Genomic DNA, 27,494 nt, shown 5'->3' on the forward strand with positions numbered 1-27,494 from the left:
TTTAGATTTCTCCATTTTGTCTTGAGCACACTGAGTTTTGAACTTTGTGATTGCAATACATTTACCCATCTAAAAGCCATCAGTAAAGTGAATGGGGCTGCTCTCCTAAGTGCTTAATGCCTGATGCAAGAGTTGCATGATCTAGTCCACAAGTAACACAGTTACCTCAATTACTGCAGTCCCACAAGGCTGTTCACAGCAGTACTTAGGAAATGTTGTAGGCTCAGCCTCTGGTATTATGAACTCCTCAGGGCAGCATGACTACACACAGCACCTCATCAGGAGTTAACAAACAAGCCCTGGATGAGACGCTAGCCTTTTATTTTTTTTTTTTTTTGCTAGGCTCTGATTTATTTATTTATCTACATCCAGGAATGAGCCCAGTGTTATTAAAGCAGCGGCGAAGCACGGTCTCACCGCAGCGCTCTCCTAAAGCAGCGCAGCACAGCGAGGTGCCCTGCGTATTTTTGTGCCTTTTTTACATTGTTATCAGGGAAAAATATGCCTTGCCATTTCCCAGGGGGTTCCCCAGGACAGTGTCTCAGTGTGAAAGGGCACCATGGGGCTGCCTAGGACAGTTTTCTTTCAATAAGGTTTTTTTGTTTTGTTCTGCTTTTCGTTTCTATTGTAACCACTCTGCTCTGCTGCTTCACTGATTTCCCAGCTGTTCTTCTGCGGTGTCTGAAGTTGAACGCAGAAAATCTGTAACTGAACAGCTCAGAAATAAGCAGCAGATCATGGCAAGCATGAGAAAACCATGAATACATCTTTCTCTCTCAACATAAAGCTCCAACTCTCCGCTTCGTTCTCCGGCACAACGCGCAGAAATCTCTCTGCAAGGTACCAGCTGGGGCATGACCAGACATCGAGCATCCCACTTCAGAGCTGCAAAAAGTGCAAGGTTGCCAGTACAGAAACTTGTTTTAGTCCATTGTTGGTTATACCCACATGCAGAGCTGTGGGGGTCTCCCAGGTGTAGCTTAGGCTGGACCTTGGTGGAAGGAGTTAATTGTCCCCGGAGCTTTGAGCTTTCCCTGACAGTGCACGGCTCTCACTCTGCTACACCAGGGAATGACAAGATTGAAGGCCCTTCCAATTGTTTATCTTTTTTTTCCCGTGGATTGCCCCAGAAGGCATTATTTCTTGTATGACTTCACATGGGGAAAAACCAAGCAAACAAAGAAAAAACGCCTTTCCAATGACAGTTGACAATTCAACTGCAATGTGTTGTGTTCAGTTAAAGAGTCACTTTTAAAAATGTATTGTAAAAATGCATTCTTCTGATAAAATAATTCTGCAGGAATGTGGAATGTGTTTTGAAAGTTACCATAGCATCATAAATAAACTGGATTTAAAGTATCTCGAAAAGTCATTTTTCCCAAGGTGAAGGACTTCCTGCTCTTCATGACAGGACTCTCTAGCCCATCCTAGGTCATTTTCTTTCAGTAAACCCACAGAAATCAGTAAAAATTTTTACCAACCTACAATTCACCATTTTTATTCTGCAACAGGAGGAGGAGTAGCAAGAGGAACATTTGAAAAAACAGAAGCATAATGTATGACTGCTTTCATAATCAACGCTTTTGATTTCTTAATTTGAAATATTATAAACCTAAAATGACATTTAAATACAATTGTAAAAAATAACATGATGAAAATATTAACATTTGAAATATGTGGTGAAAACTTATTCAACATAAAACAGGGTTCTATTTCATGAAAACATTTTCAGAATAATTCATATTTACTTGGTTTAAATACTTCTTTTTTACAAGACAGACTAAAAAATGGAACAGCTTTTCAACTGACTCCATTTCAATTTTAATTTTATTTAATTAAGTGAATGCAGTAAACTATATTTGCTTCACCCTGTCTGAAAACAGTGTCAGATACAATGCAGTTCTTGAAGAGATGTGTAAAGTTATTATTTCGCTTACATGTAGTCATGTTTGCAGTATGTGATCCATCAAATCTCTGCCCAGATTGATTTTATTGACCTTAAGATTATTTTTTATATTTACTTTATATTACCTGGATTTTTCTTTATGTGTTTGGAACATTATATTTTCCAGGTGCACTTCACATTATCCAAATATGTTTCCTCTAAGCAAGAAAATCCATATCCTGTTTTATCCTCCCCGCTGGTGGCAGGTATTGGCCACTCCTCTCCTGATGGGAGATTTTTGTGCCATCTGGTCCAAACCTGCTTTGATTTAGAGACACCAGAGAGTTTCCCAGACAGGTCCTGCTACAGCTCAAGGTGTGATTGCTCCTGCCCACCCTACAGAACAACAGAGTGAGGCTCAAAGAGCCTCGACAACATCCCTGAAGGATCCACAGCAAAGGACCCAGGCAGCACAGCCCTTGCCTCCCCGCACCCAGATCCAGCAAGCAGGTTGCTCTCACCCCTTTACAATCACCCAAACTCACTGCTGCCATTAAAAATCAGTGAAAACTGGGCCCCACCACTTTTTGGGAAGATCAGAACCACAGTTTCAGTGTTTCCCAGCAGGTACCTAAGCATGACCATTTCTTCAGTCTCCATTTTTATTGCTCTAGGCAATGGAAACTGTAGTTTCTATATTTAATGTATTGAAACGGCCTGGTCTCCAAGGCAGCAGAGGTATCTCACATACACTGGTAGAATGCATTTCAGGCTCAATCACTTTGAAAACCCGGATAATAGAGGAACACTTGTACTTTGGATAACAAAGTTATTTCCTTTAACATCAACAAGCTGCTCAGCTAGTAACTGCATAAGGCATTGATTTTTGTTAGCCTGTTTGTGAGCACTGGGGGGGCCTTTTTCACTGATAAAACTAAAAAAATTGCAGATCATTCTTCACATGCATTATTTCCCTGCAAAGAGCTGACAGGAGAATCTGTGTTCATTTCAGCATAGCTGTTTGGATTGCCAGTGGAACATCTGCAGGACCAGCCCAGGATCTGTTGACTTCACCCTCCCCATTTTAAGATAGATTGAAGCCTGAACTTACATCTCCAGCCAAATTTTGTACCTGGTTCCTATTGGGGCTGTAAAAGTGCAATCACTTCCCAGAATTGCTGTTTACATCCCAGACTAATGGTTCGAACATCCAACTGGATTCAGATGTGGGCTCCTTCCTGCTAGACTCAGGTTCATATATTTCAGCAGGCCAAATGTCTGCCTGTTTATTCATTTGTCATTAAAAAGTGCTAAATTAAAAGTGTCAGGAGCTAGCAGTCACATATTCCCTGGCCCTATTTTACTTTTTCTTGTAAGACATTCTCGATCTACATTCTTTTCCTTGTATCATGTGCTTCCTCTGAATAGCAGCAGCCCCGCAGTGCCCAGCATATTCCCCCTCCCAGCCCTCACCATCCAACTCCTATTATCAGTAATGGCAACTAGGCATGGCCATGGAAATGAAAGCAGAACCCTCGGTGGAAACTTTTTTTTTTGACAGAAGTGTTTGCAACAACTTTTTAAAAAAATAATAATAAAAAAAAAGAACCCACGTCTCGTTTATTTTTCCCCTTTCTTCCTCCCAGCTTTCTGTCAGTCATCAATCGAACAGGAGACAACTCATTTCATTTCTGTGACACACAATGATGGACTTGTGTTACAACCCTGACTTATTTTGAGAACTTCAATTTCTCAAGCTGAAAGCCTGAATGTCCCATGCTTGGAAGGGCTATTGATCTGATGTAGATGGACAGCTCAAGAGGAACTGATACATTCCTTACAGCAATTTCTTTCTGACCACTACATAATGTAGACTTTGTGCTTGTTTGTTGACATCTAAAAACTTTGATGCTGTGATTTAACTGATACTCTTCTGCTGCTTCTACTCAATATTTCCCTGTGCTATTTGATGTAGGAGTTATTTATTATCCACTACCTGGAATGGAAAAGCTGGTTCACTGTGATAAAATGTGGGAATTCATGAGGCGGCAGGAACCTCTAAATGCACATCACAATGGTTCAGCTGTAAATGTGGGACACTTCCCTATCCCGATCCTTCCTGGTGCCTTTCAGCAGATGTAAAGTCACCATGGAACACGTTTGGATCCTCACTCCCAGCCTGGGACAGGAGGGACCAGCCCTTACAAGCAGTACTGACCTCCGTGTATCCAGCCCAGATGGAGACAAAACTCAACTTCCACAATTTAATTACAATTATATCAAAGCTAATTTTGCTTCAAAGCAGGATAAACACCACAGATCCACATCTCTTCCCTCATTTCTATCCTTTTTTCTCAGCTTCCCTACACTCCTCCTCCATGGACAGCAGGTACCTGTCAGGAGTGGGGACGTCACCACGGTGGCAGAGCCCCAGCACCACACTCCTGGCAGTCTGCAGGTCATAGGAAACAATTCATTCCACTCTTAATGATTTATGTAATTTCTTTGGACTCGCTCCTGGCTTAGGGGGTTTTCTGCTTTTTCTATTACAGCTTAGAGAAGCAAACCAGAGTCTTTCAGGGGCAGCTCCTCAGCCAAGGTAGCTCTTTGTGACAGAATTAGTCTGTGTTGATATCAGCCCAGAATCAGCCCCAAAGTTTCATTATTATTGCCTTTAAAGGAGGGCATCCTCCTCCTCCTCTTCCTCCAGGACTAATTTAGAGCAATAAAAATTAAACTGCGTCTCACCTAATGGTCAGAAAGGTCTGCAGAAACTGTCCTCATTTAAATACCAATTCAAAATTTTTCTGTCACAGTAGGGTAGTGCATCTATGTTTTTTGGTTTTTTTTGTTCTAAAAGTCAAATACTATACAAACAAAAGAGTCACTTCCATGTTAATTACACAAAAGAAAAAAAAACAGCGGGGAAAAAAAAAGCCACACAAGACTAAAAAGAAAATTAAAACATCTTTTGTGAACTTAGATTTTGCAACTAAAGCACGATGTGGTCTTAGACCTTTACTTTGTGTACAGAGTCAGACTTTATCCTTTGATTTGGTGCATAGGATCACAGCTTATTATGACTGTAATGGCTGTAATTTTGTTGACATTTGTACAAAATAAGGAAGGAATGAGGAATTGAGGTAAATGAGATTGCTGCAGAAAAAAATCTGTGATTCAGCTGATAGGAAGAGAATGTTAACATGGGAAAGTGCTTTAAAAAACCACTTAAATGGCTTGTCCCATCCCAAAATCATTCTGTGTTGGCACTGGGCTCTTTGAGTTAAATTCATAATAAATTAAGAAGAAAGAATTTTGGGCTCTTGGGGCATCAAGGACAATCTATCATCATTGCAACAGTTTAAGACTGATGGCGTCCGGTTCTCTTCTGGTTTAAGCCCTGGATGCAGCAGGTCCCATTCCTCCCCTCTGCCTGGTCCTGAATCCCTGTGCAAGGTGGGACATCCCAAAATAGTCACCCATTACATCCCCCTTCCAACCTGGGCTGATACCATTTATAATCAAAAAACAACCCAGTGAATTAAGAAAGACTCTGGAAAACTGATTCAGTTCCATCTTCTTAAATCTTTTTCGCAGCATGACCCATATTTAAATCACTCTCTCTTTTTTTCCCATCACCAAATCACCACCTCATGCACAAAGTCCCACATGGGACGTGTCACTGGCACCTCAGAGGAGTAAAATATTTTCAGGGAGTTCAGTATTTTCCTATTAATAACTCCTTCCCCCGCCTGCTGGAAGATACCAGGGGCTTGGGTCAAGGCAGATTTCTGATTCCCATCTTGAAAATCCAGGAACATCCCATATGTGCTGTGAGCAGCCACTTCTCAGCATGGAAAATCCTTTTTCCCTGGTGAGAGGCAGCAATACTCCAAGCTTTTCCCCTTGGAAGACCTTTTCCCTTCTCCTTCCCACCCATCACTTGTTATCCTGGATCTCCAAGGTGGCGGAGGGACAAAGGGAACCTTGGCAAGGCTCCACTTCTGACAGCCTCTGTGAAGCCATTCCTCCACAAGATGGAAAACTAATAATAGTGAAAAAAAATATTTAAATAAAAGGAAATAAAAAGGTGGAAATTCCTGTTTAAAGCCTGTGCCTGTACAAAAAAGCGTAACAGCCTGTATGAACTGCAGCACGATGACTACTGCTGCTAATGCTTCCAATGACATCAGTGTTTTCCAAATTACAGAGTGCAAGGGGCTGGTTAGGCAAGTTGAAGAGAAGAAGCTGAAGGTAGTGAGGGTTTTAAAGGATGTCAGAAGCATAAAACATTTCTTTAGATAGTCTTCCTTATTTCATTAATTCTTTTATTTTCTCAGTTTTGGGGATTTTTGGTAACGTCACTGCAGCAATACACAGACAATGAAAACCTCAAATGCCACCAGACCCACATTAGATCCCTGAATAACTTTGCTGTCACCATTCCTGCTCACATACCCCCTACACTGCTACTTTTGTATGCCCATTCAATCTCCCAGCTTTCAACCAAAGTGATTTTTGAAGTAAATTTTGAGGGATGAAGCCCAGAAAGCTTTCTTAAAATACAGATGCATTACAGCTATTACATTTTTATTTATTTATCTTTATTGCAGAAGTACAAGGAGCTTTTGTCAATATTTCTGTTTCAGAAGTCCGGGCTGTTCACTGCCTGGGCACTGGAAGGATTTTTTCTTCTCTTTAGGCTGGAGGAAGACTGTCAAGCTGCTTTTCCAGGTGTTGGAATAGTGCAGAGCACTTGAACCATGCTCATGGATAGTGGCCATCTAACTCACATGGCCAAGAGTGTGTTTTCCTTTTTGGCAGTGCTTTTGTTCCAGGTGGAATAGTCCTTCATCCACATGAAGGAAACTCTTGCTTGTCTCACTCTCAGGTAATGGTCTATAACCATCCAGCTGGAGTGAAATATAGAACTTAAATGGATGTATATATATTTGTGTGTACGTACATGCTTGCATCTTTCTCATACATTGCTCACACCCATGCTGCACTCTAAGTTAATTGAATTAAAAATAAAAAATAAGGACATTTTTTCCCCCTGTCCTGTTAATGCCAGAAAGCCCTGGAATAGCTGCACTTTTACAACGCAGACGCTCCAGACCAGGTTCCAGCTGTTGGAGTGTTATGTCCTTGAGATACTTCTGGAATAACAAAGTGTCATACACGTCCCTGCCAGTACACAAGATCAGCACATGAGATCAGACCTGCAGATGTTGCCTCCAGATCCACCCACTGGCATCTCATTATCAGTTTAGTTGGGATCCTCCACCCATTCCCAGCCAAGCAGGAAGTCAGGAGCTGTAATTTGTGAGAATGAGCTGTATAGCAACCATTTATCTGCAAAACAAACCTCTGCTGGCAAAAAAGCTCAGAGGCAAATTGAGAATCTTATGAAGGTTTTGTGTCTTGGCACATGCAGGTAATGAGTGGGGAACGCTGTGATTACACAGTTCCATGGGCAGTGGGACTGGGAGGTGGAGGAAGGGACAGGGATTAGCACTGAACACACAAAAAACTGCTTTAATTGACTTGAAAAGACATTGGTCAAGGGTTGGATCTGATGATCTTGGAGATTTGTCCCAACCTGAATGATTCTGCTCATATTCTATGATTGCTTTCTGGAAGGAACATCACGGAACAATGCACCTGACTTCCTTTACCCTATTTCTTGTTAAGAAGGGAATATTTTCCTGCCAGGAAAAAGAGCTATGGCATAGTGGGAGGGAGGCACAGGATGTTTCATCTCTGCCTCCGTCCTCAGGGACAGCAATGCCAAACATCCAGGGCTTTCACCTAGGAACTGAAGAGCACTAATCACCAGGGCTGGGCAGGAGATCCCTTGATATCCCAGGTCACCAAAGGATTCCCAGCAGCAATTTTATTTCTACTCATTTAGGGTGGCAATCTTATCAGCTCCATGCACAGCACATAGAGATATACAGAGGAAAAGAAGCCTGGGAGGAAGGACTGAGTCAGGATCCGTGCTGCATCGTTAATTACTCAGATAATAAATCCAGGAAGGTGTGCTTGGATTCCTTGTCATGCAGGCTGCTACTCTGGCAACTGGGGAGAGACATCTGCTCAGCCCAGCCCTGCGCTGTCGGTGTGGATGATCACACCTTTCTAATGAGCATCTTAAAGCACTTCCTGAGCAGAAAAATCTGCCTGGCTTCAGCCCCCTCTGAGAGCTTTGGTAGCAAGAGGCTGAACAGCCCCAGAGGTGGGGCCAGTCAGGCTGAGAGCTGAGAGGTGATGGAGCAGAAGGTAAACCCAGCTCCAGCATCCCCTCACCCCTGACCTCCCCAAAGCAGGAAGGACAGGAATTTGCCTGTCATGTTTTTCTTCCTTGTCTGCAATTATGATTTCTTGCTTCAGTTTCCAATCTTTAATTGGATTGGAAATTTACAGTCACAGTACCAGGGAGAGGAAAAAAAAAAAAAATCCCAACCCCTCTGCCTGACTCAAGCGTCTGTTTTAATTTACTACTCCAGGCTTCTGAGTTACTTTGTCAACTCAACGAAAACAGGGATTTCTTAAATTAAAAAGATGTTCTGCCCTTGCTGGCTGCTCTACCTCTCCCTGAGCATAGTGAGGTGCCCAGAACTGCCTGTGCAGGGGAGTTTGGCCCGGGTAGCTCCATGTAGGAGGTGATATAAATAGACAAAAAAACCTCACTTATGGAAATAAACTTATTGCTACAGATACCTTCCTCACTGGCACACCATGTAATGCAGGCTATGTGGCTCTTGCCAGAGAGGCCCACTCACATGTTTTCTGTTGAGCACAGCTATTAATGTCACACTTTTGTTCCCAGGGAGGAAAAAAGTGCCACTACAGAGAAAACTGTTCAAGTTTCTATTAAACAGCTCTCCAATTCCAGTGAACATTGTGCTTGCCTAATCAAGTTCTCCAGTGCAATTAAGCAAACCATGGAGGGTTAAATGTGGGTTTTCTCACCTGCCTCCCCCCTGGCTGGAGCAGAGTTAGAATATTTCTAATGATGGAGCCCACTCTTGCCTGAAGTTCAAAATCCATTCATCTGATGGTAATGAAGGAGGCCAATTTAGCTTAAATCCCCCTCTAAAAGGTGGGGAAGGGGTCAGGAATCAGTTTGCACAGAAGAGCGCAGAGCAACCCTGGGCAGTTCTACTTCAAAAGGTTTTGAAGTGCATCAGTGATGCAAAGCTGAATTCAGAAAAATGCAGCCTGGGACTGCTGTGCTGTGGGCAGATATTTCCAGAATTCCAGGTCAGATGTAGACAATTGAAGTTTAAATTAATAATAATACCAAGTTTCCATTTTAACCTCAGAATCTCCCTGTTTTTTCTCAGTAAGCCCTGAGAATGTAACACCTTGGAAGGTAAATCCTGGAGCATGTGAAGTACAAAGGTTCTGGGTGTTCACAGCCCATCAGGAACAGCCAGGTTTTAGCACCTAAGCTGGTGCTCAGATTTTGCAGGGCAGTGACAGCACTCAAATCCAGAGCTATTGTCTGATCAAGCCAAAGTGCTCATAGTGCCCAATCAGCCTCTCACTCGTGGCCGTGGACTCTTTCTGACTTCAGATGGCAGCATCTGATCCATAAATACTGATGGGCTCCTACAGCTAAATTTAACCTATAGAAGTATGGATTGTTAATATTCATGGACTGTGTCGTGCCAGCTGAAGCCAGAAGGATTCCTTGGTTATAACCTAAGTCATTGCTTCATAACTTTCCCTTAAAATACACAGGCCACATATAAACTGTCTTTCTGTTAAAAAAGGCACCATTTACCACCCCTTTTCTCATTTTAGAAAATAACTAGACACATTTGGGGACTGATAGACTTGGCTCAGCTACACACATCTCTCATGGAGCATCGAGGCTCAAGTGTGACTTTTAATGCAGAAAAAAAATGTAAGCCACATGCCTAAAGAAATTCAGTTTAATTACTGTCTTATGGTGAAGTCTACAGTGGCAGAGAGAGAGGGATGCCACCTTTAATTCAATACACTTCAGCCTCACAGTTGCAACTCTAAAATATCAGAGCTTCTTTGAACACCTTTCTAATGGGCAAACTGTGCCATAGCCAGAACCACAATCTCTCTTACATTGGTCCCTTGGCAGACCAGGCAGTCCCAGGATCAACTCCCCCATGCATGCACAGCTTTCACCTCAAAAATCAAGCCAGTGATATTCTTCTTCCCTTTTATCATCATTAAATTCATCCCCAGTTAGGAGAATATACAGTTCAGTTCTCTGACTTCCCATGAAATTATGAGGCTCTGCCTCTGAGCTCAAAAACAAAGGGGAGGCAGTCATTTACTTTCATTCTGAGGCCATTGATAATCACCTGTGTGTTAGGGTTTGTATAATGCGCTGAAAATAGACAAAGTTCATCCTAAAGTGCCAGCACATTCTTCCATTAATCTCCAGCTCAGTCCCTTAAAGGAGGAAGTAACAACTCTGTAATGATAAGGCTCGTGGCAGCAGCCAGAGTGCTTGAAGGTCTGTTCTTGTAAAGAAAATTTTTCAATTAGTTAAAGAAGCCAGGAGCATCAGCTTTCAAAAAAAAAGAGCTTCCTTATGAATCTTTGATCTCTCTCACTGTACCATGTTTCTCATGAAAGACAGTGGTAGTGGCACTGTTTAAATAACATCTACAAAACAGTTCAATTTGCAAATCAGTAGGATTACAGTTTCCTTTATAATCTTTATTTAAATGAAGTAGGGAGAATGAGCTGTTAAATTAAGGGCTTGTCTACAGGAGTTGTGTCCAACCAGAAGTGGCCAATGCTTGAGAATAATGGGAGGAAAAAGCAAATATGATTTGGGCAGACTAAAAGCAGAAGAAAAAGCCAATTTAAAATGCTTGATCTCACTTCTGGTCCTAGAGTCTCAAAACCAAGGATACTTATTCAGGCAGATTACCCACCCTCTTAACTACCTGTGATTCATGCTTTTGTCTTAGCTTAGTGCTGTTAATTAAATTTTAACAAAAATAAGAGATTTCTGAGCACACTAGAATCTGGGCATGGCCAGATGTCCCTGCTGGGGAAGGGACAAGACTGGAGAAGTTCTGCACATGACCTGACAGTGAGCTATCAACACCTTCCTGGGTGGATGTGGTGCTGCAGGTCTCCAACCTGGGCTGTGGGCTCCATGCTTCCCACCCCAAACTCCATCCCAACTGGGAGCTGTGTGTGGGATGTCTCTTTGAGGGGCAAGAGACAGTCACAGAATCCCAGAATGGTTTGGGCTGGAAGGGACCTGTCCCATTCCACTCCTTGGGCAGGGACACCTTCCACTGTCTCAGGTTGCTCCAACTCCTGTCCAACCTGGCCTTGGACACTCACATGGATTGAGCTTCCAAAAGTTCACTTCCTTGCCCTCAGCCTCCCCCTTGGCTTGGTGACGTCCCCAAAATCCCCGATGCTTCTTCACCAGGGCTCATAAGGAGAAATTCTGGTGCTGTCTTGTAGTCCAGCCAAAACGTGTTCCCTGCCTCCAGCTCTTAAAATCTCAGACAATCATGGATCCACCCTCTCTCCCAGTGCAATTCATCCCACAACAGATTTACTACTGCTACTGCAAAGTGTGATGGCAGAGGTTATGGTCCAAAAATGTAAATGTCACCGAATTACGTAATCATCACTTCAATTTCATAATCTGTATATATAGGATTCAAATTCCCAAATGCTCCCTCGGATTATCCATGTTTTCCAGTGCTCCTGTGGTTGGTAAAGTGATCACAAAGAGGTCCTTAGCACCCTACAAGAGGCAGAAATATTGTTACAAGGGCACAAACCCCTCATTTAACATTTAAGAAACTGGGATTATTTTCTTTATGGAAAATGCCAACTAAGAGTAGAAATAGGATATTTTTTTAATGTTTATGATAAAAATAAACCAGAACACAACCACATATTTCATAATATATAAAAAAAAAATTGCGTCTTGAAAGCATTTTTGACAGGCTTCCACTTTACAAGTTAATGGTAACATCAGAGGTACAGGAGTCCTGGAATAAATGGAAAATTGGCTCCAAATATTAAAGACAGAGAGCAAGAAACCAAGAAAAGCATAGTCATAGATGGATGATACTGCCTTGGCAGGCAAGGTAAACAGCGAGGAAACTCACTGCCAGATGCAAAAAGGCTTAGATCATTAAAAGGGAAAAGAGATGAAAAAACCATTCAACACAAATAAATTAGAACAGTATCACCAACATTGTCTGTCAGCATTTCTGCTATAAATCCTGGTTCGCAGGAGTGTGTTCCACATCTGAAAAAAATATCCCCCGGGTGGAACTTGGCCTGCCAGATTTCTGGCCTGTGTTAACGTGTCTTTTGTCTTCACTAAGTTTTGTGAGGCATAAATGGAAATTTAATTTGGATTCACCATGATCAGCTCGCACACTCCAGGCACCCACACAAGTTTGTGCTACCTGAAGACTGAAGAAGCGTTCAAGAATTATTTTTCCCCTCTAGAAACAGCAGAAAGGTATTCATCGAGGTACTTTAAATTTTACAACAACATTCCATTCATAACTAGTTTTGTCGTCAGCAAAAATGTTAAGATGAGGCAAGACTGAACTGATGGTACCTGTTTTGCAAGTAGTTTAACTTTGAAAATTATGTCTGACCATGTCATACTCTAGCTATCAACAATACAACATCTCAATAAAACTTGACAAATACAGACAGATCCAAAGTCCAGCCTATAATGGTTGAGTCTAAGAAGCAGCAATTTTTCAGTGTTTTGTAAGAAAAACTACTAAAAATAAAAGCAATGCTTTAAAATATTATTAATAATCCATACCATTTTAGTTTTTAATCTGACCATCAACAGGCTAGCAATTGAATTTTTTTACTGTAGGAATTCTGGAGGATAAAACGTTATCTTCTACTAGAAGCTATAATATTTTTTAGCTGATAATATAGATTTATTTTTTTTTGGCAGCTTGTTTTGATATATGGATGCGAAGGATTTAAAGAGATTTGTCAGTGTAAAACCGAATTAAGTACAAATTGTTTAAATGATTGTAGGTGTACCATAAAGTGCCTTTGAAAAATAAGGCTGCAGCTCTGGATATGCTGGCAAAAATGAGAAATTCCAAGCTGGGAATAGGTCGTGCCCTATGATCCGTGGTGCGCATCACTGCTGCCTTTGGAAATGCAGCAACTTCACCTGTCCCCCGATGGGATGAAGACAGAGGGAGGAAGATAAATTGCTCTTCATAACAGAGATTAGGCCAGAGCAACAGAAGGCAAACCAGAAAGAAACAAACTCTCCAAAAATGAGAGGATGTACTTACTGCTGACCATAGCTGGGCTTTGCCTGTCCTCCCTCACTTTGTTTTGTCTTGTGGGGGACTTTTGTTCCTCTAAACTCTCACCTCTTATAAAAATAAGGTCTTCTAGAAAGGGGCTGTGTTCCTGAGCCTGTGAGTCAGCCTGGTTTACATCTGGGGTTTTCCTCATCCTGTCACTGTAACCCACATTTCTTGGGGAGGCTTTGTCAGGGCTTTGACTCATGGGCTAAACCTGGACACATCTGAGTTTAAGATATTATTTATTTCTATAATTTACTGATATACCTGGAAGAAAACACACATCAGGCTTTCGCACATTGAAAGAAATTTAAAAACAACAACAAAAACAAAAAAACAACTAACCAACCAAACAACAACAACAACAACAACAAAAAAAAAAGCCAAAGCAGTCTGCACCCTGGATCTTCCAAATGAGCTGTGAGTGACACGAAACATGAGGAACCCCCATGGCATCATTGGGCACTAGGCAGACCATCCCTATTCCTGGCCTGTGGAATGTGACAGCAGGTCCCACTGGGACAGACCACAAAGAAGTGGAAACACTGAACACATTTTGTGTTTTTCCAAAGGATATGTTTTTTTCCCCCCCCCCCCCCCCCGCTTGTGTTGTGTCCCAAATAATGAGTTATAACAGAGCTGTGGCTCCCAGGGAGGCTTTGTCCCCTCCCAGTGTGTTCTTAGCAAACCTTGGAAAAATATCAGTACTGGGAGATTCCGCAGAAAACACATGGAAAAGTGAGCACTGAAAGCAATAAGTACTGGGGAGATAAAACACTATTTTCAGAGTTGAGACAGAATGCATTGGAGGAGAGAGGAAAGACAAAACCAGCAGCTCACAACCCTGAAAACAGTGAAAATAAAGATAAGGGATCTTTTTTTTTTTTTTTTTTGCTTCCATTGTCTTGTTCAAATATTTTAGTCCTCCAGATCTTTTAATGAACTCCACACACATCCATTCAGCTCCATATAAATAAAAAAAAATCTGCTGCACATTCAGATCCTCACTTTATGCTGGGAAACATGACATCCAGCTGGGAGCAAACCTGAGGGTGGAACATTTCCCTACAAGGTAAGAAAAACCCCCTAAAAAAGCTGACTTCATCAGGCCAGAAATTCCTGCCAGGCTTCAGCTGCTCAGGGATCTGTCATAGCCCAGTGGGTCTGGAGAAGGGATGGTTGAGCCATGTGAGATGTCCCAAAAAACACAAAATAAAGTTTTCCAATGCATCAAGGCCTTGGCACCTTGTTTGCTCCTTCCCTCAGTGCTTTCTAGTTTCAGTATTTTCTTTCTGTGCTTTTTCTATACCTGTGATATCTTACGGCATCTTCTTAATTCAGACTTAATGGGCATGACAAGGGAACTAGATCCATGCCTTGGAAGAATTATTGGGAGAATTCATATATGGTGAAGGTATTGACAACTGTACCTTAAAATTACACTGTGATTGGTAGAATCAGAAAATCCTTAGATTCACAGAATACTTAGAATCACAGATTTGTGCTGAACTGGCAGGGTAATTCTCACTGCTGGACACTAATTTTTCTATGCTTGCTACTCATATATCTCAGAAGCTTAAATAAGTTTTCTGTCTAGTTTTTATTCTTTATTGGTAGCTATTTATCCTGGGGGAAATTTCCCCCACCTCCTATTAAAACCTCTCATCCACAAACTGTTTTCTGTTGCTGTTACGTTACTTCATGTCCCTGTAACATAAATTACAATTTAAAAAAAAACCCCTTCTTTGAAATTCTCTTTAACTCATATTTACTATATCTCCAAAATGAGTAATTTTTTTTAAATAAATATTTGCCTTTAATCCATGATAACTGAACAGACGTTTGCTAAATGAAGCCAACAGACATGAGAAGATTCGTTAAGTATCTGAGTTTTCTGACACTGCAGATTGGAAGGGAGCAGCAAAGGACTTTGCCAAAGACAGGACTTTGAATTTTATTTCTCCTCATACCAGCAAGTGAAAGAATTGAGGAGTTGAAGCAACTATACATCTCATATCAGGCTATCACAGAATTAAATTGTGTCCTTTCCCACCACACACAGCACCCTCTGAAGCAGATAATATAGGTCATGCTTAAAAATGCAAGTAGCATCTTTAAATATTAAAAATCATACAGAGCACTAACATTGAATTGATAAGTTTTCTTTCAACAATTCCCCAACAATAACAACTGGAAAATGATGGCACAGATTAATCCCAGCTTCTTAAAACTTTAAGTTTCTGAAATCAGAACCTTCATATTAGCATTGAATACAACAGCATTCTGATTTCAATTATTGACAGCCTGAACTAAATTAGTGTCTCATCTAGTTTTAACAGTCTGCTATTCATTGAGTCGTTCAGATGTTGGATGGATTCCATCAACATCTCCTGAACGCACGTTTTGTTGTTTTTGGGATTTTTTTTAAGCCAATCTGCTTCTCTCTGGTTCCTTTCTGACACTTTCATCCCTTTCTAACATGATGTTCCCTGAGCTATCCCCCCCTCATTTCCATATACTTGATCTCCATCATCTCCACTTCCTACTCTTACTTTGCCTTTTCCTCCCCTCTCCCTATTATTTATTTGTGTTTCACATCAGTCCCTGTGCCACCTAGCTCACCAAAATACTGATGCTTAATTTGCTTTGGCAGTTTTCAGTTGTTTCTTCAGGATCACGTTTGGAAAGGATGCACGGTCACTGTCCCCAAAATTGTGTTTCAACATGACAGTGACTTTACACTGAATATATGAGAAGGAAAAGAATAAAAAGGCACCAGACTTAGTGAAAATCTTAAAGCCACACTGATTTTCAGGTATGTGCAGGGAATTCCCCCTCATACCATAGAGAAATCCATAACAGCATCCTCTGTGGTTACTGTTGTCCTCTCCTGATGCATCCTCACAGCCTCATCCGTGGGCTGTGGTTCCCCACAAGGTCACTGCTGCCCTGCTGGGATGTCACAGCGGGGGAAGAGTGCCTGAGTGGGAATGACAGACAACGTGGAAGCTGAGACATCGGGAAACACAGGAGGAGCACAGCTCTGAAGGGAAAGTTTCTGAGCACTGGGAAAGAAATCCCCTTTGGAAAAAGCCTTTTCAAAAAGTATAAGGATGAGTTTGTGTTTGGGTTGATGTGCAAGAATAGCAGAACATCATGTTTTTCATGTTTTTATCCTTGTGAATCAGTGTTAAATATTATAACCTTTTCCAGCTCTTATTTCAGAATTACTGGTCTCCAGTTCCCCGTGCGTCCTAAAAAATGACATTATTTCAGCTCCCACTTCCACCAGAACAGCTTTTCCTTTGCATCAACCCACAGCTGCTGCCCCCAATGTAGGTGCAGAGGTTCAGATAGCAAACTCCAAGCCATGGTAGCCCCAAGTGCATCACTGAGGGCCCTGGATCTGCTGTGCATTCCCAAATCATTAATTTTATTCTGATTGCACATATAAATCAAGTGCCAGTTTTAGGCTGGCACAGACATTGGGAAAGTCTGTCTGCAAATCAGACTGTAGGTGAGGAGGAAGAGAAGGAACCACTAAGATTGGTAAATTGTTACATTCCATTTATCAAAGACGGGGAAAAAAGAATTCTGATCTTCACATGGTGGATCTGGCCAAATACTACAGAATGTCAGGTTTTACTGAGTTGCTCTTCTAATCCAATCCTGTCCAGTTATAAGTTTTTCTGATGTAAAAAGTCACATAGTTCATGAGGGGCTGAAAAAGAAGTGATTCTGCCCCTCTTCCCTGCTCCGGTGACTCCCCACTCTGAGTACTGCATCCATCTCTGGAGACCCCAACACAGGAAGGAAAACAACGTCCTGGAGAGAGTCCAGAAGCACCAGGATGATCAGAGGGATGGAAAAGTTCTCCTGGGAGGAAAGGCTGGGAGAACTGGGGTTGTTCAGCCTGGAGAAGAGTAGGCTTTGAAATTACTTGACTGCACCTTCTAGGACCTGAAGGGAGCCAGCAGGAAAGGTGGGGAGAGACAGCTCACAAGGAACTGGAGTGACAGGACAAGAGGAGTGACTTCAAACTGAGATAGGGTACATCTAGATTGGATATTAGGAAGAAATTCTTCCCTGTGAGGGTGGGCAGGCCCTGGCACAGGGTGCCCAGAGAAGCTGTGGCTGCCCCTGGATGCATGCAAGTGTCCCAGGCCAGGCTGGATGGGTCTTGGAGCACCCTGGGATGGTGGAAGGTGTCCCTGCCCACAGCAGGAGATTGGGACAAGATGAACTTTCAATCCAAGCCATTCTGTGACTGCATGAAAACTTGTCCTGTGGGTTCTGCACTACATTGTGCCTTCCTTAGCTCTTGGATGGAGAGCTAAAACATTTGAACAAGACACAATGGAAATTAACTTCTTTATTTAGGGTCCCTCAAAACCTTAAAGCAAATCTTGCTCCAAAGCTGCCTATGGTTCAGAGCTGGACCCATATCAAGACCTTCCAAAACTGATAACATTCATATTTTCAGTGTATTTGTGGATGGCTGCACGAAGGTGTTAATCCCCTACGTACAGCCATTAGCAAGGAATTCATTATTCTGCCCAGTGAGTTATCCCTCTATTAAACGTTAGGAAGAATTAGCCTAATATTTACTGTCAGCTATTTGTTATGTTAAAGAGGTCTTTGCCAAATCTCCAGCACCTCCACCACATGCACAGAATCCTACTTTAAATGAAGTAATTCTGAATTAAACAAGTGTGCTAGTACTACTAGTGGGATTTATAGTAACCAATAACAGTCTAAGAATGTATTTCACAGATTGCTCCTTTATATTGCAAAATTAATAGAGTTTTATATCTGAAGAAACAAATCTGCACATTAAAAATCAATGTTGCTCATGATACACACTTGGTATTATTTCTGGGAATGCTACAGCTGGCATGCACAGCCTAGTTAAAATATTATAATTTACTTGACTGCATGCATAGTCGATTTGCAGTCAAAACTGCCACTTACTACATGGGAGGAAAAACAATGACTTCCATGCTACTGCAAACATCAAAGGTAGTTTTTGCACTACTCCCCCTCAAAACCTCCTGGGAAAAGCCCTGACTCATAAGCTTTCCACTGGTTACTAGAGTGCTTCATAGGTTTGAAGGAAAAAAAATCATATTTTGCTACAGTACCTCCACTGAAAAATCCTCAACAAGCAGAATGGATTGAAAAATTCAAGCATGACTAAAAAGTACATTCCCCACTAGTCAGTGAATTTTGCTCCCTATTTGTCACTGCCACCTTGGAGAGCGGTGAGCATTAATAATGCATGGGTGCTAGGAATGTATTAGCAACTAACCTTGCAAAGAAAATCAACTGGGGACCCAGAAGAGCTGTTAGGAAAAAAAGAACAAAAAAAAAAGGAAAGAAGGGGAAAAAAAAAAAAAGGAAAAAAAAACTAAGTCAGAGCTCTCCTGTATCTTCTTATTTATTGAAGAGATTTTGGGAGCTGTGTCAGGGATGGCGGGCACTATGCATCACTGCAAACTCAGGCTGGAAGTCTCTGGAATGGGGTGGTAATTGAGTTCATTGATCACATTCAGGAGCAGACCCACCCCCACCCACCAAGTTCCCCAGCACTGGCCACTCTCCAGCACAAGAAATACCCCAGAGAACCAAGGATATTTATGCAAAGTGGTGGTTGGAGCAGAAATATCTTTATTAAACGTGTTTTTAAGGAAAGCCTTCATTCTGCTGTTATTGGCTTTGCATATGTTAATGGTGATCAAGTTTTCCTGGGAACTGAGAAGCACACCACATTTGCCAACCAATATTTTCAAGGATACGTCCAGCGAGGGGAGTGGAAAATTCTTTACCTCCTCCTGCTTCTACAACACCATGCAGATCATGAGCATACCCCCACAGCCATTCAAACATGGCTATTCTCATCTTTTATTTTATGGTGACAGGATAACATAAGGATTTTCTTCTCATTTTGAAACTCTTCAGTCCTCTCAGATCTAAGTTATCCAGTACCCAATGCAAATATTCTGCTTTCTAGCATAAAGCATCCTTACCCTTACACTTCTCTAGTTTGAAACAGTTTGTGCAGAAGCTGCTCTATCCTGCTGTTACATTGGCAGTAATGGTTTCAGTTATATATTTATGTCCTGCCATCTCCTTTTAATATATATTGTTTATATTTCCAGGCCTTTTTTTCTGGTATAACAATCATTACTACTTTTACATGGAATATAGTTGCTTTTTGTGCTATTAGCCAAAACAAATATTGTGTTTAAATCCACCTCATTGATTCACATTCTCAATGAATGAGAGCTTGCCACTGGAATGGGGATATAGAGAGGAACAGTCCTAAGTTCTGCAAAAAAGGGAAAATAATATGCTTTACCTTTCCCCTTCTGCTGGAAAAAATGGACAAAAATATTGGCCTCTACTTTCCTCATCAAGGAAGAAATGCCCCAGGATTTTCTGGGCAGATCCATCCTCCTCCTCCTCCTGAAATAATCAGAATGACCTGATGCTACAAGCTAAATTATTTGCTTTGTAACTCATCAGTGATATTTTAGTTGCCTATTGCAGACTGTCATTCAATTAATTCATTAATCTTATTATGACTTAATGTTGCATCCCAAATTCAAAGTTCTCTAAACACAATTTAATCTTTGGTTATTTTTTATTAAGATGTGCTTTGAATGAGCAGTTTTCCTCCAACAAGGGCTGGGCCAGCTCCTTAATTAAATGCTGCAGCCTGTGGATAAGCTAGAAACCTCACTGTGACACAATCCTCCTGCCTTTCACCTGCTTTCCTAACACTCATCAACTAATTCTTGCCATTCTTCTCATCTTTATTTGATGCTGAAGACAAAATAAAGTTAAAAGACACCTGCTGGTAGATAGATTTTTCCACTGAACATGCTTATACAGGCCTTTAGTAAAACTAGATTCTGGCATCCTAAGAGGATCACATGATTAAGATCTGAAGATTGAGAAGAGAATTGGTTCAGTACCAGTTTCTCATTCTCATTACAATTGCTCTCCAGAGAAATGAGCAATTTTTCACCATTGTTTTCTTGACACAATGGTCTTTGTTAAATTTTAGAGGGTTTTTTTTTGTTTGGTTTTGTTTTTTCTTGCCATCTTTCTTTCTTTATCCCCTCTTCCTTTTCTTCTTCCTTCCAAACCTCCCTTCGTATGCCACAGTTGTTTAACTTTTGTTATGGAAATGATTAAAGTTTTATTTTGTTTTGGTTTGTTTCATTTATCTCCCAGGAGTTTTTTAGGGTGATAGTCACTCTGTAAATGAATGTAAAAATGCTTTTGTCAGATTAGCTTGCATATTAACTGGTAAAATGCTTGTTCTTTTACTCTGATGTTACATTCACAACAGGATAACAGTTTTGATCCTGTTATGCAAAAATCTGCATTATAAATTAGAAGGCATATTTCACACTTTTTTATCTTGGGCAGATTCCTAATGCAGTCATTTGGTGTTAGGATGAAAAAAATGGAGATAAGGCAACTTCCATTAGCTCAGCTCATGTTAGATTCAGCAGGCACAAACTCAGCCATACGTGGTGACACCTTACTCATATGATCTGAATTTGGGCGATGTCTAACAACTCAAGAAATGTTGAGCTTCACAAGCCCAATGCATAAAACGTGCCAGTGGAATGCAAAACATCCTGGGCTGAAAGCATTTTTGTAAGGTTTTTCTTTAAAGAAAAAGAATGTATTTATCTAAACAAAGTTACAGTTATTAGTTACAGTAAGGTCCTTTGCTTTAGGTCCTGGAAGTCTCAGAAACATCTTTCAACTACAGCCTAATGCTTCATAGTTAAATGCAGTTTTTCAATAAGTTAATGTCTTTTTCTTCTCCCAGTTATTTATAAAGTTTCTAAGCAAACCTGAAATTAGTCAGACAAATTGTTTATAAAATTCCATTTTCATTATTTCTAAGAACATTAGGAGTGCAAAGCTTCTCTTATTTTGCAGGTTTGTAGACCATTATTATAAATGGTGCTAAGTTCATAAATCAGGTCCTGCTAAAGATGTTTAAGATCATTGAATATCACAGCTGACTTAATCGTTCAAGTTTTAGAAAATCTCTCAGTGAGTACCACCTTAAGAAGATATCCAATTTGCTTTTAGAAGAATATTTTATATCAACATACCCAGCACAATCTGATAGGATGCAACAGGAATCATCCATCAACATGACAAGTTCAAAAGGGATGCTCCTATAAACTACAAACACAGAGGAAAGGAGGTGGCTCAAGTGAGACAAGAGCAAGTTTTGGGAGGCTGTATTCAAAATGTTCACCCTCCACACTCCTTTTCCAAAAAAGAAAAAAATAAAACTAAAGAAATAAAAAGGAATTGCAACTCTTGCATTATTTTTGTTCTGTGTTTTATCACAATGAGCAGGAGATTCCCATATTCACTTTCCATCTTTTTACCTCTCTGTCTGCCAAACTTCAGTCTGTTGCTCTATACAGAACTTTTCCAGCTCTGTATTTGCACAGTGCCTCAAAGGCTCAGGTCCTGCTGTGAGAATCAAACTTTTGGCCTCTGTGTTGATTCACATATATATTGAAAAACTGTATTTTGAATGCCTGTGGTCAAAAGCAATGCAAAGAGAACTCTCCTCCGTGTTCATGGGGATGGTTGTAAGAGCCATGGAGGCCTGGTTGTCATAAAAACTGAAATGGTTTGGGTTGGAAGGGACCTTGAAGTTCACCTCATTCCACCCCCTGCCATGAGCAGGGACACCTTCCATCATGCCAGGTTTCTCCACCATCCAGCCTGGACTGGGACACTTCCAAGGATCCAGGGACAGCCACAGATTTTCTGGGTATTCTGTGCCAGGACCTCAGCACCCTCCCAGGGAAGGATTTCTCCCATATATCCAACCTAAACGCTGCCCTCTCTCAGCTCAAATCCATTTCACATTGCCCTATCACTCCATGCCCACATTTTCTAGTAAAAAATGTGTGAGTGAATGGGAATGGTTTGAGAGGGGGAGAATGGGAACAGACCATCTACAAGACTGTGGGGTAGGAGTGTGAAGAAGGGTCGGTTAAAAAATCCATAAAAGCAGCTTTTAATCACTTATACATTTGCATTTGCATGCACACACTAATACAGACTAAGTTGTTCCTACAAGAACAGGCACAGAAGTCCCAAATCCTGGTTCCTGGTGCTGGAGTGGTCACTGCTGTCCTGCCCAGGCACAAGGGCATGTTCACTTAAGAGCCCAACCTCCCTACTCTCACCCAGTGGAAAGACCCCAAATTACTATGCTGGGATTTAAATCAGGGCTTTTACACCCTGCCTGCAATGTCTCAGCTACACACACACAAATTAATCAATAAAAACGGGGGAAAAAAATCCCAAAATTCTAAACATTCCAAGCAGCATAGCATGAACCCATTCACAAATATGCAGTCTGTCCTGAGACAGAGTCAAAACACACAACACTCTCTTTTCTCTTGACCTTGCAAAATCTTGCCATGGCTATTACAAGCTCCAGCCAATTTTTTCTTTTTTTTTTCTTTTTTTTTTTAATAGAAACAGAATTTACAGATTACAAAAATGGTTTGCTAGAGTCATCACCATCCTTTTGAACTCTGAGGCCATTTGAATTTGATCCTGACCAGGCTGACCATAAACCATTCCGTTTGGATAATAGAGGAAATGGAACAGTTTGTCTTGAGTAACCTCATAATAAACTGTAGCTCAGTAGTTATGAATTAAAACTAAAACAGCTAAAAGAGAAAAATTTCATATGTATCTATGTTGTGCTTTACATATATGTACACACACTCACATAAATACACACTCAACTTGATGCCACCAGAAGTGAATGAATGAAGAGCATTATCAATGCTAAGATAATTTTTAAACTTAACAAGCTTCATCTACTTGTTCATTATACTTTTATTGTACTAATAAAATATTGCTCATTTAGATGAGCTTGATAAATAAAACCCTCTAAATTTTTTGTTCATAATTCACTATAATCTATGTGCAAAGCTCAGTGCAGTAGTCACAACTAATAAAACCCCAAAATATATTGTATTTGGATTTTGAAGTTTTGCAATGCATTTTTCATAAAATCATTGGAAAGTGCATCTTTCATCCCAAACAGGACACAGGGAGTCAGGTCCATTAAAGCACCCAAAAAGTCAGAGTTTTGGGATTATTTGGATGCCCAGACCTAAACTCTGGTCCTAGGATGCAGAGGTGGCTTTAGCAGCATGAAGTTATGAATTCAGAGGCAGAGAATTTGAAAAATTAGGTTTGCCCTGGTTTAAGGGCTCATGGCTGTGCACTGAGTGCCTGAAGGATGTGCAGAACTGGGGTAGGACTCTCTCAGTCAGTATTTCCCATCTTTTCTACCTATAGACAGACCATTTTCCAGGAGAATGATGATTTCAGCTTTTTGGAGGCTGTGATTTTTTATTTGTACATACTGTACCAGGAGCCGGGCAGAGAGTGTGCCCCCTTGGTAGCCACATCCCCAAATTCAGTGATATTCCAGCTAGCCATGGCTGACAGGACAAATTTCAACCTTCCAGCCCAGTTAGAGTTGTCCCACACTGGTTAAAAGGAGTCCTGAGGAGAGCAGCTGGGAGAGACCAGGTGGAGCCAAGCAAGCAAAGTTAAACCCTTCTGATCCTGCAGGGCTAATTATGAAAAATGTTGTGTGGCATCATTTGCCAAAGAGAGATTTTAAGCCTTTCCAGTTCTCCGACTTGCTGCACATCAGAGGAAATTAAAAGCAAATAAAAAAACAACCACCAAAACTGTGTGTGTCCCAAAGCAGAGACCCAGAGTCCACCAAAAACAGTGATCCATCAAAGGAGATGACTGCTAGCCAAAGACACAGCCAGAGGCTCCCAGGGAGCTCTCAGCCCACTGCTGTTTCCCAGATCTCCCAGTAACCACAGAGTTCCTGGAGCTTGGGTACAGCACACAGAAATACCCACAGCACATTGTAAAACATCTTGTTTTACCCTCTAGTTGTAGGTGATGATGAGAATAGAAGAAATGAGTCACCAAAGCCTAGAGAGAAGAGCTGGAACAACTGAAAACTTGTGTGATTTGGGGCTGGTTTGCTTTTTGTTCTGTAAGAAATAACCTGTTTTTTCTCTGCTGTCATTCATGCCCTGCATACATGTGACCACCAGTTTTATGAATGAAAAAAATCTGAATTCAAAAGATTGCACAAAATTAACAGATGATCAATGTCTGAAAATTTGTGCAGGGTGTGCATTATTCATTAATTGCCTTTTCATTTGATTATTCACCAAGAACGATTAATTATTTCCCTCTTTAAAAAAGCTTCAATGATCTAATCAAAAGGAGAGGGGGGTAAACATCATATGTCTTAGGAGACCAATAATGTACACTAAGAACCAAGGATGAATTGGAAATTGCTAAAATGGAAAACAAGTGAACACCTACAGCTACTGTTTGTGAAGTATCTAAAAATATCTGGGCAGTCTCAGAAATCAGGAATGGTTCCCAAATATAAAAAGTGTTTACCAGAAAAATGTGCATAATGAGTAATTTAACCAGCTATTCAGCAGTGATCCAAGGAATTCTTTGATTCAGAAAATGGCAATTTAAACAAAGAGGTATTTGAAGACTGAGCAGAACAATTTTGACGAGGAATATCAGGAAAGAAGCAGAATTTAGTATAAACTTATCTAAGATTTTTAGAAATCTCATCTGTCCTGAGTCCTGGGATTCTGAGAATAAGGGGAGGGATTTGTTTCTGATAGAAGGAAAAGGTGGCTTTGGAGGCATCCAGAAGCTGATTCTAATCCCCACTTTAATTAAAGAGGAGCAAGTTCTTCACACTGCATCTGCTAGGCTTCCCTGGCACCACCAGCTGCTCCTCTTTCCCACTTCCATCAGCGCAAGGATTCTCCCAGTGCCAAGAGGAGACCAAGGGGGAAGGCAGGAGGCAGGGAGAGGACTGTTTTCATTCCAAACTGAAGCTTTTTATAAACTTCAAATATTGCAACTTTTCCTTCAGCTCCTCGGAAACAATCCTATTCCAAGTGTCTGCACATAACCATAATTCATATCATTCCACAAAACCTCATTTCCAGAACTATAAACAGGGTTGGCTTTCTTCTATTTTTTAAGTTAACTGAACTAGGCCTAATGTGTCTAATGATACAAGATCTAATGAAAAGCCAAAATTCTTGCAACGCAGCATTTGCATTTTCTTGCGGACAATACTTATCAGGTAGATAATGACATTTTATGCTGGGAAATAACAAGAAGACTTTCCTAAAGTTAAAAAAAAAACCCAAACAACTATAATCTTCTATAATTCAGTACAGAAGACACTGTACAAAGGAAATTCTCCTTGGCAAACTAAGCTATGATTAAAGGTAGTCACGGGTACTTGTGATCATTTCCTAACCTTGAGACTGAACTGTCTGTCCTCCAAGCTGAGTTTTTTGGTAACCTAGTAGTTTATGGTTAGGACAAATCTTGATAGCAATCCAAAGTCTTCCTGAAACACACAAGTGGCTCTCTTTCCCTAGCAGATAATTGAATTCAGATATAACTTTTCTGTCAAATCTTTAAAAAATTAAAATGCATCATGAAAATCTACACACAGGACTAAGATGATCATCATACACACACAAAACAGCGAATAGGTTGCTCCCTAAAAAATGTTTTCTCCCCAAGTTGTAGTGCATTTGATATTAAAATATTGGCAAAGGACCATAATATTCTAACATTTGCAGAACCAAGCTCCTATATTCTTCCAACATTTATAATTTTTAAATTGGCCAGAAATGCTTTTCATTTAATTGACAAACAGTGTAATTCTTCCCTGCAAAATTATCATGACAAGATACCAGCACAGGCACAGGAATCCTCTCTGTTCCTAACCACAGAATCCTCTCTGTCCCTTACCACAGTGACAATGTTTCATGGAAAAATGAAATTATTTTACTTGCCTGTCCATTCCCCTGCCCAAAACCATCCCAAACCAGCATTTCCTTACAGCAGCCATATCAATGAGATTTTTTTATCACTAATGAAATCCATCCTTCTACAAGACACGTTAAGGGATGAGAGGTCCCCAGCACATTTCCCAGGGAATTCTGATCTCTCCCTAGTGAACAACCAAGGACTGGACATGTTCAGCATCTCCCCTTGTGCCAGGGTGACGGGTGTTTGAGGCTGTGTCTGCTCAGATCTGCTGTCAGATGGATTTCCACAGGACAGAGGGAAAAATCTCCCATCCGAGAAGCTTGTGGGAGACCTAAAGCAGCTCAGCTGACAAGGTGAAGCACCCCAAAATGATGCTCACAGAAAAACATAATTTAAAATTGCTTTAAAATTTCTCTTTAAAATCACTTTATATCAAGTTATTCTAACACAGAATTTTGTCACTAATTCTTATTTCAACACAAGTTCCTCTTTTTCCTCCCTTATTTTCTCTCTATATAAGCTACATCTCTGAGGCAGGGGTAGGAGCATCATGTGGAGCTGCAGAAGTCAGGCCAGGTGAAATAAAGAGACTGCACATTGCATCCCACTAATTCACATTAAATTTCCCAAAGCACATTAAAGAAGAGCAGAGTCAGAGCAGGGCTTTTGGTGCCCTCCCAGCAGAGGCTCTTTCCTGCAGAGGGGTAATTGCCATCATTCTCTCTCTACTTACTCTCATATTAAAAGAAATAAATGTGTCAGAACTACTTCACTCACTGTGCCAAGGACAACAGAAAAATCTAAGGGTATATAAAGGTCTTATTAAACATCATGGTCATCTTTGTGTTTTCCTGACCAGGTGATGGAGGGAAACACTTTTTTTTTTTTTTTTTTTTTTTTTTTCCTGCAGGGTAGGAGATGTGTAAGTTTTTTTTTCTAGGAGTGAATTGAGTTTGAGTTTGCAGAAGTAGCCCACAAGCAAAAAAAAATAATGACTTAATGTTCAGCCAAAAACACCCAAACAACCCCCACTGAAAAATACACCCCCAAAAAAGCCAAACACCTGCCCCCCAAGAGAAAAAAAAAAATCCATCACACAGAAAAAAAACGTTCTTGAAAAGCACCTTTGCTCAGGAATGATGTCCAGCCCGAGGGGAGAGAGGTGTCTTTGGAATACCTCTGGGAGAGTGGGGAGGTGATGATTTCTCCCATCTGACTTTCTCCACTTGGTGACCTGGCTCAGGGAGGGGAGGCTGGTGAGGAAATCTCTGTGTGCTTTAAGATTCAAGCAGAGACATCAGAGGAGACACTAACCTCACACCTCAGTGACATGAATGCAATAAAAA

The sequence above is a fragment of the Cinclus cinclus genome, chromosome 9 (genome assembly GCF_963662255.1).
Source record: "Cinclus cinclus chromosome 9, bCinCin1.1, whole genome shotgun sequence".
NCBI lineage: Eukaryota > Metazoa > Chordata > Aves > Passeriformes > Cinclidae > Cinclus > Cinclus cinclus.